Below are 20884 nucleotides of genomic sequence, written 5' to 3'. Positions count from 1 at the left end.
CTCTCTCTTTTTGATTTTCTATTTTTTGGATTCACTTTTCTTTTTCTTCAAATCCATGTAGGTGTAATTCACACATCATTGATGCCACCTATTGTAAGTGTTCAATTCAGTGAGTTTTAATGATTCTCTGCAGTTGTTTATCTACTGCTGTCATCCAGAACACATCACACCATCAGGTTTCCATATGCCCATGTATAGTTGATCCCTACTACCATTCCAGGCCTCAGGCAACTACTCATCCACTTTCTGTATCTACAGTTGTCTTTTTCTCAAAATTCCATACAAATTGAAAATATAATATATGGTCCTTAGTTACTGTCTTCTATCGCTTAGCATAGTGTTTTCAAGCTTCATTCATGCTTGTAGCATGTATTGGGACTTTGTTCTTTTTTTGCTCAGATGTGTTCCATTGCATGCTATGTTTTGTTCATCCATTCATCTTGGTTTTACAGACCTACTCTTTTTGGGGGAGTTTAATCTTTCTTTGAGCTCTGCCAATTTTAGGATAATTCCTGAGCCTGGCTGCCCTCCAGCTGCAGGAGAGAGAATCTTTTTTATAAACTTCCCAGGAGGCTTTCTGGTTTTTACACTTGACTTTTAATTGTCAATTAATCACTATAAGCCTTTAAAAAAAACAAAAACAAAAACAAAAAAACCCGACTATTCCCCAAGTGTCAATTATGTACAACAGTATCTATTTCCACTGTCTTTATAGAGACTACTTCCTTTATTTTTCTCAAACGCCTGATATTATCATCACACCTACTTGTTTATTTCCTTTTACTAGAATACCACCCCGGTTAGCCAGAGTAAAAATTCTAAACATTTTACTGTTACTTGTTCCAGGGAATATGTGTACTCTACCTACATTAGTAGTAGAATCCTCATTACTAGCTCAACAGCCGAAAATACTGGATATCTGACTACTTCTGGCCCAACTATTGAAGGTGGGGTTCCCCAGAAAGCAAACTCAAGGATAAAGATGAATGCGCACAGATTTTATTAGGGAGTGCCCTTGCCATCAACATTAGTCAGCAGGAAGAGGAGGAAAGCAGGATTTCACAGAAAGGGGAGGTCAGGCTGCCCTGCAGGGTCAATGAGAGCTTCAGACAGCAGGATGAGGAGGAGCTCTGGCGTTGAGGTGGCCCCAGAAGTGGGGCAAGGGAGGCAGGCCTTCATACCCTACCCCCATACTGACCAGTAACAGTGACCGTGAGCAAGCTAACTCCTTCAGTGGAGCCGCTTCTGGAGGAGATCTAGTAGATTAAGGCTGTCTCTCTTGCTCACTCTCTTTTTTCCTTTTTTAAGATTTTATTTATTTGAGAGAGGCATGGGGAAAGGGAGAAAGCAGGCTCCCCACTGAGCAGAGAGCCCAACGTGGGGCTGGATCCCAGGACTCTGGGATCAGGACCTGAGCCAAAGGCAGATAGATGCTTAAGGGACTGAGCCACCCAGGTGGCCCAATTACAGCTGTCTTTCAGCACCACTCAGCATCTGGGGAAATAAATCCTTCTGTCCTGAAGGGGGATCCAGGTGGTATATGTAACACAGCACCCACTACATAGAGCCAAAAAGACTTTGTAGTGATTGATATGAGGGCTGTGAGGTAAATTGAGGCATCAAGGATGAACCCAAGGTTTAGGGCCTGAGCAACCAGAAGGATAGAGTTGTTGTTAACTGAGATGGCAAAGGCTTTAAGTGAATATTTTTGAGGGAGATTTCAGGAATTTCATTTGGGCTGTGTTGGGTGTGAGATGTCGATTAAACGTCCAAGTAGATATGTGAAGTTGACAGTTGGATATATAAGTCTGTCAAAGACTCAAGGTGATTTTATTAATAACTGCCAGTATTTTTCAACTGCACTTTCCAATTCTTGTATTGTTACTTTGTTTTTGTTTTCTGGTGACCTTTGAAAATATATTCAATCAACATCTTTAGCTGAAGTACTAGGTGGTTCTATTTACTCAAACCTTAGAAATCTAAGAATATATATATATTTCCAAACTTGAATGGCAACGTGAGTGTTTTAATTCCTACAAAATGCTTAACTCTTCTTACCTTACATATTACTGTCTTTTTTCATGCATATGTATTTGTGACTGTTCCTAGACTTTTTCTCTTCAGTTGTAGTTTATTCTCATAGAATCCATGCTTTAATTATTGTTTGTTGACTCGTCCTTGAACATAATCAACAGCAAAAATCTATCTACACCCAGTGTTTGAAGATACTTAAGATACATTGAATCTGGCTCTTTCTCAATCACTGAGGCCAATTAAGAAATTATTTATTAACATGGGGCATATGCTGATATTTAAAAAGCTTAACAGTATTCTTGGTTAATACTGTTGTCCAAATTATGCACATTGACTTGGGATGGTTAATATCAAATCAGCTGTTAATATATTTTTGTCTTCATTATCTCTGTTATTATAGGAGGCCATATAAAATACACCTGGTTTTAGAATATGTTCTCTTTTTATTATTAGTTTCAAACACTCCTTTTGTTGGGCAAATAGGAAGATTAGCAAAGCTTTCAGTTACTCGAATATCTTAATATCAACCTAGAATTTTTGATTTGTGTACTAAAGATAAATAGAAGTTTATCACTTGGATAGGGGTAAGGAATCCAAGTAACAAAGAAGAGTAAGTCCAAAATAATAATAATATCACAGAAGGTTATGTTCAAGGAAATGGGATAGTCAAAGTGAGTATATGGGCAGAAACAATAGCCTAGTGTTGTGCTTAATTCCATATTTATGAAATATTAAAACATATTTGGCTTTAGGTTCACAGAAATTCTTTATTCTTACCCTGTGACACTAACAAGGTAATGAGGATTCTTAAATGCTGACCATGCTTTCATGTATGGTTCTACTATTGAGTTTAGCAGCAGTAACAAAATCCCACAAGTTGTTAGATAGATCTAGGACTTTGAAAGATTACAGGCAATAATTATGGTGAATCTGTTCCTACTCGTTGAGTCCTATGGTCCTCTCTTAGAAATGTGCATTCAGTGACACTTTAGTAACAAGACCATGAATTAAATTAGGAAGAGAAACTAAGTCTCTAAAAAGGTGTTATATTTTCAAAGTCAATGATAGTGACTAAATTGGATTAGAACCCTAGTGCCTTGAGCCCCAGCCCAGAGCTATTTTCAATATACCTCATGATCACAAAATTCAGGGCTTCAATTTGACATTTATTTTCTATTGTGGATATTGATTTCCTAGGGAAAAAAATGAAATGTGCTTTTGTGTTCCTATGTACTTTATTGACTGCATAAACTCTAATTAAGAAGGCTTATGGGGATCCCTGGGTGGCGCAGCGGTTTGGCGCCTGCCTTTGGCCCAGAGCGCGATCCTGGAGACTCGGGATCGAATCCCACGTCAGGCTCCCGGTGCATGGAGCCTGCTTGTCCCTCTTCCTCTCTCTCTCTCTCTCTCTCTCTCTCTCTCTCTCATAAATAAAAAAAAAAGAAGGCTTATGTACTATCCTTTAGTTTGTATATTACTGCAAATTTATTTCAATAAAGCTTCTTCAGTGATGGCTGATTGCAACTACATATATTAATAAACAATACTACAAATGTGCAAACAGTTATTACAGAGTTATCTGTTTTATAGGCCCGCCTTAGCCCAAATAAAACTTCAGTGTATTTTATAGTACTTTGTGAGGAGTTTTATAATTAAGCTCATATTTGGATGGAAAGAGGCATGACAATGGGATGCAGTCCTCAAATCCTTCAACTTCTGCTGACTGCATTGACAACTACAGAAGCCAAAGAAAGCTACTAGATATATTTATTGACTAAGCTATAATGATACTTTTTGTTTAATATTTTTCTTAAAATGTAATATTTTGCTTAAGTTTAAAATTGTTTTCATCCTATCCAAGTTACTGAAGACTCAGAAGGTATTACATTTCTCTTCAGTATTTCTTATCTTCACATTCATTTAATACTAGCTTAGTTAATTTTTCCTGTGTGTTGATTATTATGAGCAACCTGGGTATAATTTCATTTACTTTGATATGCTAAATTAACCATTCTTGGCTATAGACAAAATTAGTATAAATCCACTTTTGGGAGGGAGACAATACTAGCCACTAAATGGAGACAAAGATGAATACCCTTATGATTTTCCTAGTCTCCATTGACAATATCCACTCTAATAGTACAAAAACCTCATGGAAAAATGATTTTATTATCCTGTGCAATTTCAGTGTTGCCTCTTGTTTGATGTCCTCAAAAGGCTATGTTAATGCAGAAGTCAGAATAGGATATAGAAGCAATGAAATAATGTATATATTGGTGTAGATATTTTAAGCTAGAGCCTCACTATTACAATCGTGGTAAATTCTCTTCCTGTCATAAACTATATATCAGACGTTGAATTATAAAACAAAACACGGCACACAAAATAACTGTTTATTTATTTATTTATTTATTTATTTATTTATTTATTTATTTATTTATTTTAGTAAGCCTTAACTCGATCTACATTGCCAGGATTCCTACTGAATTGCATGCCTCAGGTCTATTTCATTGAAAAATATCCTCAAACAGAATATAATTGACATTTTTAGGACACTCCAGGCAACAGCAGAATACACATTTTCCCCCCAAGTCCACAAGGAACATACACCATGACAGGCCATATCCTGGACCATATAACTAATCTCAAAAAATGTTAATGGATTAAAATCATATAAAGTATGTTCTTTGACTATAAAGGAAACAAACTAGAAATCAGTAATAGAAACAAAAATCTCAAACACAAATTAGATGACATGCTTCTAAATATTTTATGGGTCAAAGAGGAAGTCTCAAAAGAGGTAAAAAATAGATCAGACTGAATGAAAATGAAAATGCAAGATATCAAAATTTCTGGGACACAGCTAAAGTAATACTGAGCATAAAACTTATAGCACTAAATATTTGCATTACAAAAGAGGGAAAGCCTTAAATAAAAAATCCACATACCTACTTCAAATACCTAGAAAAGAACAAAATAAATCCAAAACAAGCAGACATAAGGGGATGGTAAAGATAAGAGCAGAAATCAATTAAATTGAAAATATGAAACAGTAGGAAAAAAGCAGTGAAATCAATTGCTGGTTCATTGAAGAAATCAATAAAGTTTTTAACCATAAAATGGAGAGGACAAAATTTACTAATATTAGGAATGAAACAGTAAATATCATTACAGATGAGTAAGGGGTACTCTGTATAACTAAAAATATCTGAGTAGGATTGGTATGCAGGAATCTGCTAAACTCTGATGATGAAATAAATCAAAGAAGATCTGAGCAAATGAAAAGATATATCATGTCCTAGATTAGAAGACTGACCATTATTAAGGTATCAGTTCTCCCTAAATAAATATATAGTTTTAACACAATTAAGTCTAATTTATTTATTTATTAATTAAGATTTTATTTATTTATTCATGAGAGACACAGAGAGAGAGAGAGGGAGGCAGAGACACAGGCAGAGGGAGAAGCAGGCTCCATGCAAGGATCCTGACGTGGGACCTCATCCCGGGACTCCAGGATCACGCCCTGGGCTGAAGGCAGATGCTCAACCACTGAGCCACCCAGGGATCCCTAAGTTATAGTTACTTAAACACACAGACTCGTACACCAGCAGACACTGAGTTTACCCATGTTCTCCATACTGCCATTTCTAATGGATCTTTTTCCAGGTTTTGGTTTTTGTTTTTAATTAGCTTCTCCATGATGATTATTATCTGCCACAACCATGGCAAAGAAAGGTAATTTCTCAAATGCACTGTTCTCTTTTCTCAGGGTGTTTAAAATTTCATGCACCAAAATTTAGCTCATGCTAATATTCCTCTGGCAGGTTTTCCTGAACCTCAGCTCTCATTTGAACACTTCCATAGGTGCTCCCATAGCACATTTGATTTACTTGCTATTAAATTTATCACATTATATTGACTTCCTCAACTGCTGAGGTACAAAACTCTTTGGCTATTTTTTTCTGACTCATGATTCAGGTTTCATTTATTCATTCATCCAATAAATAAATGTCTTTTCTTTGCCCATATATGTGTTGTACTGTGCAAAGATTTTTAACACCCATCTTGAGTTCCTCACTGTGCTGTAATTTACATATTGGTTTGAGGATAATAGGAAATCCATTTATATTTTGATCTTATTTGATTAAAAGTATAGCAAATTCTTTTACTATTTTTTTCACATAATTAAGGCCAATGGAATATGAATGTAATTGGCAAATATATGTAATTCAATCCTTTGTTCAACAAATATGCATTGAATAAGCCACTATGAATAAGCCAGCATGTACCATGCTTTTTAAAATCCATTGAAAAACATTTACTGTGTTTTCATGGAATTTAATAAATGATAATTGACCAGATTTTTAGAATTTTTTCATCTTTGATATACAGCCAACATTATAAGAAAAATGCTTTAAATATATTCTTACATTTAGACATAGTTTTCTTTAAAGATTTTATTTTTTTATTTATTTGAGAGAGAGCACAAGCAGAGGGAGGGGCCGGCAGAGGGATAAGCAGACTCACCACTGAGTGTAGAGCCCCATGTGGAGCTCTGTCCCAGGACCCCCGAGATCATGATCTGAGTTGAAGTCAGATGCTTAACCAACTGAGCTACCCAGTTTGCCCCTGATCAAACATAATTTTAATAGTACAGCTGCCCCTAAAAGACATGTGCCTCAAATGACCATGTGAGCAAGAAATTTGATTGAAAAATATGCTTAACTTATTTTAGATTATTTTTCAGCCTTGTGAATATTAAAAATATGGATGCATGTTTATCATAGAATATAATTTTGAGCCTCATGTATTTTGCATTTCTAGAATGTGTTAATTTCTAAAGTTTTGATATTTTAAGATTCATGATAGCATTTTAATCAAGTGATAGCAAAAAAGATTGACAAAATCGTAAAATGGTTTTATCTGTAGCTAAAATTATTCTCTAATTGGAAGACTCATCAAAATATGCTGATGTCTTAGTATTACTTACCATTTCAACTGCTCAAGGCTATTTGCATTGAACATGGGAGAGCAGAATCAGCTTCAAATCAACCTCTTAAATTTACTGAATAGAAATACTTGTAGGAGACAAAATACCATAATACTATCTAGCAAGTATTTTGTTTTGTAGGGTATTAGAAATGTATTTCTTTTTATATTTCTAGTTTATCCATTGTATACATTTTACTATAATTATGTTAATTTTGTCCTACATTTTAGGTATCTGTTGTTTACTTAGAACTCTATGTTCTAGGGTGTAGCCAGAACAACTATTTATGTATCTGCTGGGATGTAGCTTTAAATTCCCCTTTAAGGTCTCACTCAGTTCTACATCTCTCTTGCTTTGTTCTTTATTCTAATGGAAAATATCTATTTTGGGTGTTTGGTCCAGGAACAGATTCCCAAGTTATTTTTTTTAGCTATAGCTAGATAAGACTACTCAACAATATTTTAAAAGCAGACAATAACTATAATATAGAAATGAATTAAATTATATACATTTTAAAAAATAAACAAATTGTGATTTATTCATTATATTGTGCACTCTTTCTAATATTTGGATTTCTAATGCATTAATAAGGTTAGAGAATGGAAAAATAAATCTGAAACATGAATAAAGTCCACAGTTTTCCTACTCCAAGTTATTTCTGCAAAGGCACAATCAAAAATCCCTGAATCTTTTGTACTAACATCGGGGCTCATTTATAGCTGTCACTGAGAAATTTTATTTCTCAAATGAATCTGGATAATCTTCCAAAAAAACTGTAATACATTTACAGTGGGTTTGCCCATTTTGCCAAAGCATCTTAAAAAGCCACTGGCGTACATATTTTTAGAAGACCTTGGGATCCCTGGGTGGCTCAGCGGTTTAGCGCCTGCCTTTGGCCCAGGGTGTGATCCTGGAGTTCGGGGATCGAGTCCCACGTCGGGCTCCCTGCATGGAGCCTGCTTCTCCCTCTGCCTGTGTCTCTGCCTCTCTCTCTGCCTCTCTCTCTCTCTCTCTCTCTCTCTCTCTCTCTATGTCTTTCATGAATAAATAAATAAAACCTTTAAAAAAATAAAAAAAAATAGAAGATCATGCTGCACACTTCTAAAAAGTCAAGTTCTGAAGTTTAAGATCCGTACCTATTGGGGCACTTGGGTGGTTCAGTCAGTTGAGTGTCAGACTCTTGGTTTCAGCTGAGTTCATGATTTCGGGGGTCATGAAACTAAGTTCTACTTGAGCTCATGCTCAGCCTGGAGTTGGCTTGAGATTCTCACCCTCTCCCTTTCCCCTCTCCTTCTACCACTAATCCATTTGCATTTTCTCTCTCCCCCCCCTCTCTCTTTCTTTCAAATAAATAAATAAATAAATAAATAAATAAATAAATAAATCTTTAGTAATAAAAAATAAGTAGTTCATTGATAAGCCCTGAGTGTTATATGGAGGCATTCAATCACTATATTGTACACCTGAAACTAATATTACACTGTATGTTAACTAACTGGAATTTAAATAAAAACTTAAAAAAATAAAATAAGTGTCTCTTGTTATAGATAACTACTTTTCTATCATCAAAACACAAATGTGGTTTCCACTCCCTTCTTTTTCTAGAGTTGAATAATTTGAGATTGCTTGTATTGTAGCAACCTGATTACATATATTTGTATATATAAATACATATATATATATACATATATATACATATATATATAGTAGATCCTGAGGAGGATGTGTAATATTTACTTTATTTTCAACACCAAGTGGCATAAATTTTTCTAAATGGAATGTGCAGTTAATCTTTTCCTAGTAATATGTCATAGGAAACTCTTTTCAAACCTCGATATATAGACTCTATAGATGGATATAAAATATATATAAGCATAAACATGTTACATGCACAGGATAAAAAGCATGTGAAATTATAAACATTAAGCTTTTCTCTTATGCCTCACTATAAGAATTCTTAGCTCCTTTCCTAAAAGATATTAACATTTTCTGTCTATACTTGTAATGGAGAACATTACTATAATAGTAGCATGTATAATGCTCCCTGAATCTTTTTTTTTAAGTTTTACTCTGTTTCATTAAATGGGTGCACATGCGCTTTTAATCATTCTTAAGGTGTTGGACATATAAGTTGATTTTTGCTGTTAAAATCAGTACAAAATTTTAAATGATACTGAAATTAGTTCTCGTCATAGTTTTTGAATAGGACTGTGGAGTGATTCCTCAGCAAAAATTGCAAGGTCAAGGAGTTTCTGAAGCTTAAATTTTCTTGGACATTGAAAAAAATAGCCTCCAAAAATGTTAAACTTATTTAGATGCTCACAGGTAGTTTTGTTTTTTTTTTTGTTTTGTTTTTTTGTTTTTTTTTTTTTTGCTCACAGGTAGTTTTAAAATAGACTCTTTTTCCATATCATGTGAAGTCATAGTTTTACTTAACTTTCATAATTTTATGGTTGAAAAAATGTTGTTTGCATTTCTTAAAGTTAAACATCTTTTATATTTTTAGTCATTTTTATTTTCTTAGCTGCCTGATAATAAATTTTGCACCTTTTTTCCTATTTAATATCTTGTCTTTTTACACACACAATGCACATACACAAATGCATGCTGCTTACATTTGAAACTACTTGGAATTTTAGAACAGTTTAAATAATAATGTTGTTATTCAGGGTTCTTTAGCTTTTCTAAATTTTTATAGAATTATCCTAGTGTTTTTTGGCACATGGTGTGGAAAAACAGTCCTTTTTAAAACTACTTGTGAGCATCTATGTAGTGTTTTTTCATTAAGCGTGATACTTTCCTTGATTTTCAATATAGACAATTTTTAAAAATCAAGACTGCCGGACACATTTACTACTTGTCTAAGTTTATACCCTTAAACAATATAAAGAAGTCCTGGAGATCTAATGCACAGTATAGTGACTATGGATAACACCACTGTGTTATAACTTCAAAATTGCTTAGAGACTAGATCTTAATTGTTCTCACCACAAAAAAGAAATGGTAATTATGTGATGTTATACAGAGGTATTAGCTAACTCTATAGTGGTAATCATATTGCAAATATATAAATGTATCGAGTCAACACATTGTACACCTTAAATTTATACAATGTTATATGTCAATTATATTTTAATTAAAAAATCGGTACTATTATTCTGTGTGTTTTTAATGCAACATGTTAATCATTCATTTTTTCTCTGATCTACTTAAATTATACATGTATTATATATGTATTACACTATGTATGTTATTTATGTAGATATACATGAATTACATTATATACATATACACACGTACATCTATATTATATATACATATATATGTATGCGTATATACATATATATTTACACATATTACATATATATACAATATAATATGTATATTACATTATATATATTTATTAGAATTGCCAATTTTGAACCACCCTTGTATTCCTGTCATTATTCATTCATGCCATAATACTTATTGTGTGCCTAAAATGTGGCAGATACTTTCCCAGATATTAGAGACTCTAGTCTAAAGTTATATAATTATTTTAAAATACCAGTGTCTTCTCTTTTTAACACATGATTTCTTACCCGAGTATTAATATTAATAAATTATACTCATTTTAATTTTGTTATCAGTATTTTTCTAATAATCAAAAATATTTTTAAACATCACCTGAAAATTTTACATTGCATTGGAATTAAATTCTTGGTTTAAAATTACTTACTATGAAACCATCTGGACTTCAGTTTTTAGTAGGGCTTTTAATCAAGTATTTTAGAATTAATTTACATCAAATTACTGACTTGTTTAGATTTTCTATTTCTTCTGGGGCTAATTTTGATACTTTATGTTATTTCTATGATACATTTAATCCTAGTTTTCAGAGAATTTTACACAAATTGTTTTAAAGAACTTCATTACATATCTGTTAATTTTCTTTTTTCCTTTACTCATTTTTATTTATTTTTATTTATTTTATTTTTTAAAGGTTTTATTTATTTATTCATGAGAGACACAGAGAGAGAGGCAGAGACACAGGCAGAGGGAGAAGCAGGCTCCATGCAAGGAGCCTGATGTGGGACTCCATCCCAGGACTCCAAGATCACGCCCTGGGCCAAAGGCAGGCACTAAACCGCTGAGCCACCCAGGGATCCTCTTTTACTCATTTTTTTAAAATATTTTATTTATTTATTCATGAGAGACAGAGACATAGGCAGAGGGAGAAGCAGGCTCCCTGGAGGGGAACTTGATCCCAGGACCTTAGCATCATGCCCTGAGTTGAAGGCAGATGCTCAACTACTGAACCACCCAGATACCCCTTCCTTTACTCATTTTTAATTTTGCTATCATAGAAATTTACCTTTTTTTATATATTAATCTAGTACCATGTTATCATTTAAAAATATATAAACTGGGGCACCTGGGTGGGCTCAGTTGGTTAAGCATCTGCCTTCAGCTTAGGTCATGATCTCTGGGTCCTGAGATGGAGCCCCAAGTCTGGCTCCCTGCTCAACATGGAATCTGCTTGTTTCTTCCCTCTGCCCCTCCCCCTGCTTCTGCTCTCTCCCTCTCTGTCTCTCTCAAATAAAGAAGTAAAATCTTTAAAAAAAAACTAAAAATATATAAACTAACTGGTTTTGGAGATTTAATAATACTACTGATTTAAGACTTTAAAATTTTAAACTTTTAAGACTTTGTTATTTCCATGTGTATATGTTAGCTTTTTTTCCCAAAACTTCTAACATTGAAAATGTAACAATTTAAAAAAATACTATTCCTTATTTAGGAGTATATGAGTTTAAGGCTCTCGATTTTTGTTGTTGTTGTTGTTGTTTTTTTTTTTTTTACTAAGATTAGCTTTAGCATTATTTGTCTTTAAAACACGTCCTTTATCATTATTGTTTCTGTATTGCGTAGTTTTGATTTGAAGTTCACCTTTAATCTAACAGGTTTATAATAGTGTTTTTTCTCTAATTTTTAAATTTCTTGAGATAGTTTTAGATTTTATTTCCTCCTTAATTTTAAGTATTACACTACCGTAGTCAGAAAATTCGGCTTTTTTTCCCGTTCTTAAATGCATTGTAATTTCCTTTGTGATCTAACATACGCTTAGTTTTAGCGGTTGCCTTATACTATAGTACCCTGCTCATACCTCTCAGACCTTACGGTTTTCATTGTGCATCTTTGAACTTCCAGTTGCAAGTGTCCGTATCCCTCTGACACAAAGTTTTTCTGAAATTTTAGAAACCTGTTTTATTCCAATGAGTAATCCAGAAGCTCTGATTTAACACATGCCCCACAACTCTCAACTGAAGGGATACAGTATATAAATACCCTAGCTGCCTGGGGCACCTGGGTGTCTCAGTAGGTTAAGCACCTGCCTTTGGCTTGGCTCATGATCCTGGGATCTCAGGATTGAGCCCCCTATTGGGCTCTGTGTTTGGTGGGGGGCCTGCCTCTCTCTCTCTCCATCTGCCATTCCCCCTGCTTGTGCTCTCTGGCTCTCTCTATCTCTCTGTCAAATAAATAAATAAAATCTTTTTTTTTTTAAATACCCTAGCTGCCTCCCTCCATTGGATGGGAAAATGTGGTCATATTTTATACCATTTCCTGGAGTTTTTCTGTGTGATTAATCTGTGACAGGTAGTTTAATTGTGCACCCTTTATGGGATGCTTGCCTTTCACTATACACCTTTTCTCTTCACTACTTATCTTCCTCGTCTTCCCTAAAAAATATATTTCACAGGAATTCTTGTCTCAAGACTTGCTTCTGGAGAAATTCAAAATAAGGCAATACAAATCCTATTACTACATTTTTTCTTGTTAGATTATATGGTAAACTACTCAAGAAAATTATGTGACTTATTTATTAGCTATTCATGGTAGGTTAAAATCGGTTTCTCATTCATCATTTCCCTTAATTTTGTTATTAAAGTCTATATTTTACATTTTCAACATTTTGTTAGGTTCAGTAGCTAAATATTAATCACAATTTTGGGGCAGCCCCAGGGGCTCAGCGGTTTAGTTCCGCCTTTGGCCCAGGGTGTGATCCTGGAGGCCCGGGGTTGAGTCCCTCATCGGGTTCCCTGCATAGAGCCTGCTTCTCCCTCTGCCTGTGTCTCTGCCTCTCTCTCTGTGTGTGTCTCTCATGAATAAATGAATAAAATCTTTTTTAAAAATCACAATTTTTTAATCACTATGAATAGTGTTTTTTTATAACATTTGTTTTCTTCTTTAAGAATTCTGTAATGTCGGGGATCCCTGGGTGGCGCAGCGGTTTAGCGCCTGCCTTTGGCCCAGGGCGCGATCCTGGAGACCCGGGATCGAATCCCACGTCGGGCTCCCGGTGCATGGAGCCTGCTACTCCCTCTGCCTGTGTCTCTGCCTCTCTCTCTCTCTCTGTGTGTGTGTGTGTGAGACTATCATAAATAAATAAAAATTAAAAAAAAAGTCATATCCTTTAAAAAAAAAGAATTCTGTAATGTCTAGCATTAATATCATGGCACAGCTTGGTTCATACTTTTGCTTTTAAATCATTTTAGATACACACATTAGATACAGCATATATTTGCTAGTGTTACTTTTATCTGTTCAACTTGTTACTTTTAATATGTGAATTTTCATCCCATTTCCACTTACTGATATACGGGTATTTGGTCTTAGTTCTTTTATGTTTTTTTTTTTTAATTAAATGTTTTCTTTGTTTTCTCTCTTTGGCTGTGTAAACTGTATGTGGGTTTCTTTTTTCTAGTGTTTAGCTTTATAACCTTAGATGACATATGATGAATTTTGAAGGATGGAAAGAACCTCTACTCTACAAGTTGACAGGGGGTGAAAATCCTTCCGTGAAGAGAGATTAATGTGTGCCCTTGCACCGGAGGCAAATGTTGTTCTAGAGAGAATGAGAGTAGGTACCGCCTTAATGAAATACTAGTCCTTTCTCTGTTATGTCTTTTAGCGGGGAGAACAATTACTTAAAGGAAAATACTATAATGGGGCCCTTGTAGTTCTGGTATTTAAATCCATGATTTGAAATACCTTAGAGTATCAAATGCCCCACTTTTCAACCCTTTTAAAATAATGCATTAAATTAGTCCAGATCCAAGTGCTTCTCTTCCAGTTTTGAAAAATTTGTTTCTCGATGATTCTTGTTTTCACTTTGGGATGGGTGGCTATGAGTATGGAGCATTAATAATCATTAGCATGATGTTTGTAAAGTTACTTGTCAGTATTTTTCCAGATAATTATAATTAAAAAAAGACACTAGTGATATGTAATATATAGTATTTAGTATTAACGAACACTGGTCCCTATTATTTATATGTAGTAACTCATTTAGCCTTATGAGTTAAATGAGATGATATTACATGCAACTATGAGTTGGATATTAATACCTGTAATTTTATATCTGAAAAAACTGAGTAGCAGAGCCTATGTATCCTGCACAGGGTTTCATATCCCTTTAATATAGTAGATCCAGGAGTTGATTTCATAATTCATTATACTTGGCTACTGAATTTTTAACTGCTTTTTAAGCATGATACTACATATCCTCAGATAAGTGTCATCTTTTACGAATACATATCTGGGAGTATAAAATACTAGTCCTTGTGTTTCTTATTCCTAAAACTTGGATAAGATAAATGAAACAAACAGCAGAAGACTATGAAAGGTGGAGAAAAGAAGGCCAATACCGCTAGGGCCCTTAGTATTCCAGAAAGGAGTCAGAGTTGAGTCCCTGGAGGTTTTTTTTTTTTTTTTTGCCTTCTGTATATCCCAACCTGAGTATAAGAGAAGTTCTCAATTCAGAAATGCCAGCCTGGGATGCCTGGGTGACTCAGTGGTTGAGCGTCTGCCTTTGACTCAGGGCATGATCCTGGAGTTCCAGGATGCGAGGAGCCTGCTTCTCCCTCTGCCAATGTCTCTGCTTTTCCCCTGTGTCTCTCATGAATAAATAAATAAAATATTTTTTAAAAAAAGGTAATAGGAAACAGCTTCTGGACTTAAGTGAGAAACTGTTGTAAAATTCTTGTCATTCTAAGGTATTTTCCCTTGAAAATCCATGGCAAGTAGTAAAGAAATAAAATTAACCTTAAAAAAAAAAAAAACCCAAAAAATAAATACCAGCCAGTCCTGAGAAAAAACAACAACAACAACAAAGAACAATGAAAAAAATGGAGTAAGTCTGCTTTTTCCAGCCAGGAAACAAGAGCAGTGGTTCTCAACTGGTAGTGATTTTGTTTCCCAGGGGACATTTGGCAGGATGGGGAGGCATTTGGAGTGATCACTGAGGTGAGGGAGCTCTATTGACATCTAGTATGTAGAGGCCAGGAATGTTGTTCAACATCCTACAATGCACAGGGCAGATCCCCCAAGACAAAAAATTATCCAGCCCCAAATATCAACAGTGCCAAGGTGGAGAAATCCTGCTCCAAGTGGTCCAAGCAGGGATCAGCAAAATATGGTCCTGTTCACCAAATCCATCTACCACCTGTTTTTGTAAATAATGCTTCATTGGAACTTTGCGTGTGTGTGTAATACGTGTGTGTGTGTGTGTGTGTGAGAGAGAGAGAGAGAGAGAGAGAGAGAGAGAGAGAGAAGAAGAAGAAGAAGAAGAAGAAGAAGAAGAAGAAGAAGAAGAAGAAGAAGAGAGACTTGTTATGGAAAGTTTTAAGAGCGATTATTTTTGTTCAAAATAATAAAAGGGGGCAGCCCGGGTGGCTCAGCAGTTTAGTGCCACCTTCAGCCCAGGGCGTGATCCTGGAGACCCCGGATCAAGTCCCACATGGGGCTCCCTGAATGAAGCCTGCTTCTCCCTCGCCTGTGTCTCTGCCTCTCTCTCTCTGTGTCTCTCATGAATAAATAAATAAAATATTAAAAAAAATAACAAAAGGATTACCATTTAAGCAGAATCTTCTTGCAATATACAGAAGGCTTTGAGGGCCAGCCTTTACTCTATTTTTTTGCTGCACTGATTTCACTAAGATCTGGTGGCGATGTTTTCCTGATCAGCATACTCTGGGGGAAAGATACTTTGCTATAGGTCTTGTGGTGTTCTGTTATACTTATCTACTCAGCTGTTTCTCTTTGCTATTGCAGATGTACTAATAAAGTCTAAGAAATAGCAATAAACAGTCTCTCTAGAGGAAAATACCTTGTTCACAGGAAGAATGAAATTCTATTTTAAAGTTACTATTTTCAGTAAAATTTATTACTTCATCATGCTTTCACTCTAATTTCTACATAGAATAATACTTTTACATACTTAACATATATGAACTGATGACACACTGCAAATTCCTCATGAAGATTTTTTCATAGTGTTATAATTATTCTCCCTTCAAGATACATCTTAATTTCAAAGGTGAAAATAGTAACTTGACAGTAGAGAAACCTGACAGATACCTCCTTAACCAAGTAATCAAGGTTAATATCATCAGTAACAAGACATATCAAAATCATGAACTAACCCCTTGACGTGATGTAATGAGAAGAACTCTTTACTTCTGTAGCATTCTTGGCAAAATATGTATAACTGTAACTCATCATGAAGAAACATCACACAAATTCAAATTGAGGGACATTCAACAAAATAATTGGCCAGTTCTCTTCAAAAGTGTCAAGGCCATGACACTTCTCCAGGTTGGAAGACATGACAGCTAAATGCTGTGTGCCATTCTCGACGGGATCTTGGAGTTGTGAAAAGACATTAATGTGACATTTGGTGATACTTGATCAAATTTTGTAGATTAGTCAGTAGTACTGTACCAGTGATAATTCCAAGATTCTGGCAATAGCGCAATAGCACTATAGTTATATAAGATGATAATATTTGGGGAAGCTGTATAAAGATAAAGGAACTCTGTGTACTATTTTTGCAACTTCTTTTGGTGGGAGATATATATATATATATATTGCTTTTTCTTCCATCAAGGCTAGCACAGATTGGCAGCTTTATTAAATCATGAATGAATAAATATACATCCATTAGTTTAATCTTACATTTTACTTCTCTGTACTTTGTTTTAACCATTTGTTTCTTGATACTAGACCAACTAGACCATACTTTCACTTCCATGGAATCCAGTTACTTTTTTGTATACAGAGACCTACAAAATCTCAATACTCGATTGTGTCCACATGTATTTTCAAAGACTCTATTGACATTGCACATTTTCTGCTAGAAGATATGGCACTAGCAGCTTCTTTAGGTCAATAAGGAAATCACTGATGGTACAGATAACACCAGCAGAATGGTCAGGGCCTTACTTGGAATGCTAGCATATAATTCATATTTATCATTGGACTCATGAACCCCTGTTAGTAACTGGAATATACATTTATATATTTTTAAAATATTAAAACCTTAGCTTTTTAATTTGTTTTACTTTTGTGGTTTTCTTTCATATGTATTGAGGGCTTTTGAATAAACCACTCAGATAAGTCATAAACTTATTCTTAAAGCTGTATTTGTATTAGTATAGTATTTGAACTTTTCATATCTCTCCTCACCTAAAAGGTACTTACAGCAGATACATAAAATATAAGTAATTTCATATGCCTTGTACGTATATCTCTACTTCTCTGCATTCCATATTTTTTGCATTCCATATTTTTAACAGTTATGAAAGATAAAAGTTATTTTGCTTTTCATAATCTTGATAAATATCTTGACTATTCTAAAAGTATGGTGATGTCATTGAAGCCTCTGGATGAAACAAATTAATTATAAGGGGTTATCCTTTGTAGTAAAAAAAAAAATCTAAACCTAAAAAACTTACTGTGTGGAAGCAGCCAAATCTGTTGTTAGATGAGTATTGATACCAGTAGCTCCATATTTAAATAGAAATTAACTTAAAATTAAATTGTAGGGATCCCTGGGTGGCACAGCGGTTTGGCGCCTGCCTTTGGCCCAGGGCGCGATCCTGGAGACCCAGGATCGAATCCCACATCGGGCTCCCAGTGCATGGAGCCTGCTTCTCCCTCTGCCTGTGTCTCTGCCTCTCTCTCTCTCTCTCTCTGTGACTATCATAAATAAATAAAAATTAAAAAAATAAATTGTATGTTATTGTCAAGATCAGAACAAAACTCAGCATTGCCTCTGTAGAGTCAATAACTCTTACATAGCTTAATTTATTATATTAAAAATATGTAATAAAGTGAATAGTATAAATGAATGGGCTCCCATTCCAGAATTGCTTTAAAATGAAAGGCGGCTTAGTAAAGTTAATTATTTTAGAGCTTCAATGAAGAGTGAGCTTGAACATATTATTATTGTGGTTAAAATAATGGATCTGGTCTGCTGACATAAAAATTCTTAAATGAAAATAAGTTAACTTTCATCAAGAGAAATCACCTCATAGCCCAGTAGGACTATGTGCAATAAGGTGCACATATTTTAGGCAATCTACTTTAAATACTGTCATCCTGCAGGTGATTTCTATAGTGGAAGCTGATTTTAGTATTACACTCTTAAAGTATCCATCTATGAGAATTTTATTTTATTTTGTTAGGAAAATTTTCATGGTTTTGTTGTATTATAAGGCATTGAAACATCTCAACAAATCAGTATGTGAGAGGTGGGTCAGCTGCTTTCTCCTTACTTCTTTGGGATACTGGGAGCAACTTGTCTGTAGATTTAAAAACAAAAACAAAAACAAAACAAAACCTTCTGTGTTATGTAAGTCTTTCCAAGGCATGCGCTGGTACAACACAAACTTCTCCTGTCCAGGTGCAACTAGCCTAGCATCCAGACATCATGCAGAATACCTCAGTAATAGCAGTACACTGCCCCTGCTCCCGCCACAGGGCTGCTCCTTTGTGTATGATATTTGGAGCATCTGGAGGAGTATGAATGGTATAGGGAAGAGAACGGGGGAGGAAGCAGTGTGAGTACCTGGCTGGGAGAAGAGGATGTCAGTTGAAGTTGTGCAGGGCAAGCCTGAACATGTCATGTGCAAACTCAAACATCTTTGATGTTCTTTAATTAGTAACAGCTGGTGGAATCCCATTATGGGGTCTTCATCGGCCTTGAGCTGACTCACAATCCTGGTGATTGATGCAGCTATCTAGCATGGGCTGCTGATTGTGCGCCATGATGCTGTGCTAGATTTTCTGGAACAGAAGGCTAGACAATTTCTCCACAATGTTAGCTTTCCACTGGAATCACTGTCCTTCCCACCTAAGGCATGATGCGTCAAGATAAATGGCACCTAGTTGCATTCTATCATTTATTAAATAACTGGTTGTAATGTTGAATGAAGCTGGGTCCATTTTGCTCCCAAATTGGCTTGTTTCCCATTCTGGAGCATCACCTGACCTCACTGAAACCTGACAAGCCTGCAAGATGTCTGCAGTGGCAGTGGCAGCCCAGCATGATCTGTTGCAGTAAGAATCTTAAATATTGATTTTACTGTAGTTAAAATAACTTCTAACAGAAAATTGAAAAGAAATCTATTTTAAATCAAGCAAGCTTGTAAATAATTACAGGGATGTATATAAATCCCCATTGCTATTAAAATGTAACACAATTTTTTACTAAGATGTGTGTTTAATGGTCCTTCAAATGATTTCCTGAATTGAGGACCTTTTCTGACTTTTTATGATGGCATACCAAATTTTTCAAGTTTAAGGTATTAGTTCTGTAAATTTTTTTCTCCATCAGATTTTACACTGTACAGGTTTTTTTGTTCTTGTTCTTCTTTTGGTTTTGGTTTTCTTTGTGGTTGTTTTGTACTCAGCATATCTTAAAGAATAAACAGAAGAAATGATAATATGGAAGATTCAAATCCAAAACTACAGGTATTAAAATAAATATAAACAGACTAAATACTCCATTTCAAAAGTTACAGATCGTCAGAAAAACATACATATAATCTTAAAAGTGAACTCCATGGCTATGCAAAAGAATGGGAAAAAATGTACAATGTGACAGTTAAGCAGAGAAAAGTTTTTTTTTTTTTAAGATTTTATTCATGAGAGACAGAGAGAGAGAGAGGCAGAGACACAGGCTCCATACAGGGAGCCCGATGTGGGACTCGATCCCGGGTCTCCAGGATCAGGCCCTGGGCCGAAGATGGCGCTAAACCACTGAGCCACCCGGGCTGCCTGAAAAGTTGGTCTTTAATTCTTAAATTGAACAAGGTAGATTTAAGAGAGGAAAGTAATACTAGGAAAAAAAAATTGGCTTATTTCAATATAATAAGAGGCTAAATCCAAGAGAAAGATCTAACATCCAGACCTTATATTGAGATAATAATATAGCTTCACTTGACAAAGCAGGAAGTGACAGAACTAGGAGACGCAAATAATCCCAGTATGAGAATTTAACTCACTTATCTCTGAAACTAATAGAAGAATGGGGAAAAACAAAAAAACAGCAATTCTTACTATCTGGATAACTCTTCTTCAGATCTTGTCCCTTTGGATCCTGCCTTCAAACAAACATCTTTGATAATTTTTTCAGCTTTCCTCAGCAGAATGGTTATGCTGAAAAAGACTATTCTGCCATTGTTGGAAACAGACGTCTTTATAAACACAGTATTTTTTTTTGTGGTATGCTACAGTTTTTATCCATAAAGTCATTAATATAAAATTAAGAAAAATAAGCCATTTATTGTAGAGTACGTGATTTTCACCAGCAATGAATCTACTACTATTATAGATCTACTACCTAGTAGAAAAAGCATCAAGTAAATAAGGTATATTTACAGATTCATGTATGTTATAGGTTCCTATTTTAGCACATATTAATGAAACTAAATCATATGCTAGGGCTTAACAAAAATCTGAAGGAATTCCAGGAAATTGTATAAAAGAAATCACCATTTCTGATCAAGCTGTCAGCAGCATATGAAGAACTAC

General features: G+C 34.9%; 1 pseudogene; it reads right to left on the bottom strand.

Moving 5' to 3' along the window:
- Positions 1-18937: 18937 nt before the first annotated feature.
- On the bottom strand, positions 18938-19322 carry LOC129517844 (nuclear transport factor 2-like; annotated as a pseudogene).
- Between the last annotated feature and the right edge of the window lie 1562 nt (positions 19323-20884).

This window comes from Nyctereutes procyonoides, unplaced genomic scaffold (genome assembly GCF_905146905.1).
Source record: "Nyctereutes procyonoides isolate TBG_1078 unplaced genomic scaffold, NYPRO_anot_genome, whole genome shotgun sequence".
NCBI lineage: Eukaryota > Metazoa > Chordata > Mammalia > Carnivora > Canidae > Nyctereutes > Nyctereutes procyonoides.
This window is presented reverse-complemented; position numbering and strand designations above follow the sequence as displayed.